Raw genomic sequence first — 1538 nt, 5'->3', positions numbered from 1 at the left:
TGGGACCTCACTAAACTAAAAAGCCCAAAAGAAACAATCAAATGGTGAAGAGAAAACCCACAGAATGGGAAAAAATCGTCACCAGTGACACATCTGACAGAGGTTTACCGTCCAGAATATATAAAGATCTCAATAAACAATGAGTCGAAAAACCAAGTGACCCAATGAAAAGATGGGCTAAAGATCTAAACAGAGAGTTCTCAGAGGAAGAAATAAAGATGGCTAAGAAACATCTTAAAAAGTGTTCAACATCATTAGAAATTAGGGAAATGTAAATTAAAGCCACCCTAAGGTTCCATCTTACCCTAATCAGACTGGCTAGGATCAAGAGAACAAATGATACCAAGTGCTGGCAAGGTTGTGGAGAAAGGGGAATGCTCATTCACTGGTTTGGGATTGCAAATATGCAACACCTGTGGGAAACAGTGTGGCGAACTCTTAAAAAACTAAAAGTGGACCTACCATATGACCTGGTTATACCACTCCTTGGCATACACCCAAACGACTCATCCTATTGTAGAAACACTTATACAATCATGTTTGTTAGTGCTCTTTTCACAATAGCTAAGAGATGGAAGCAACCTAAGTGACCCTCAATTGACAAATGGTTAGTAAAAATGTGCTATATTTACACAATGGAGTTCTATTCAGCAGTAAAGAAAGATGAAATAATGAAATTTGCAGGTAAATGGATGGATCTAGAAACTGTTATACTAAGTGAAGTAACACAGTCTCAGAAAAATGAATGATATATGTTCTTCCTCATTATGTGGCTCCTAGCACCAAATCCTTTTAAATTCCAGGTCCTTTTTAATAAGATGATGCTATATAGCAGTGCCTTCTGCATGAAATAATTACCATTGTCATGACTTCCACTGAGCCTGATTGCTAAACATAGTCACAATTGGGCTTGTTGACAGTTGTGCTCATTCATTAAAGGAGTGCCAAGCAGGATCACTGGACCCTCACCTGAGTATCCAGCCACTCTTCCCAGCCAACTAGTCCAGACTTGGAAGACAAAGGAAAAAAAAGAGGAAGCCAATAGAAGAATAGAGGGATTTGGAAGCCCTTGTCAAGAAATTCCAATGGACTCTCATATGAATATTTGAAAATTGCCCTGTTCTGACTTTTTCTAGTTCCCTGTCTACAACTTTAATGCCAGTTACTCTTGTCTTTACTTCTCCTTCACAACTCCTATTCATGATTCAAGGGCTTTCTTTTCCTCCAATAGATAAGAGTTTGCAATCTGGGAGTCATTTTAGATAGACCCACTGAAGGGGTACCCCAGTTGCCTCACCCTGCATCCCTATCAGCATGGAAGAAGCCAAAGCAGTCTTTGTCCCTATTCCCTATCGGCAATTTCGGTAAACCCTTTAGAGGATGGCCTGATAAGAATAGGAGGTAGGAATTGGATAGGCAGAGTAAAATACCCCAAGGAAATGTAGCCAATATCTTGGCTAGTTAAAATGTCCTTGGCCTGTTAGCAACATACTCTGTTCCAAAGGCCCAAAATGTCAAAAGTATTTGGGAGCTTGTAT

This window comes from Nannospalax galili, unplaced genomic scaffold (assembly GCF_000622305.1).
Source record: "Nannospalax galili isolate Female #2095 unplaced genomic scaffold, S.galili_v1.0 scaffold2901, whole genome shotgun sequence".
NCBI classification, from domain to species: Eukaryota; Metazoa; Chordata; class Mammalia; order Rodentia; family Spalacidae; genus Nannospalax; species Nannospalax galili.
Note: the sequence above shows the minus strand (reverse complement) of the source record.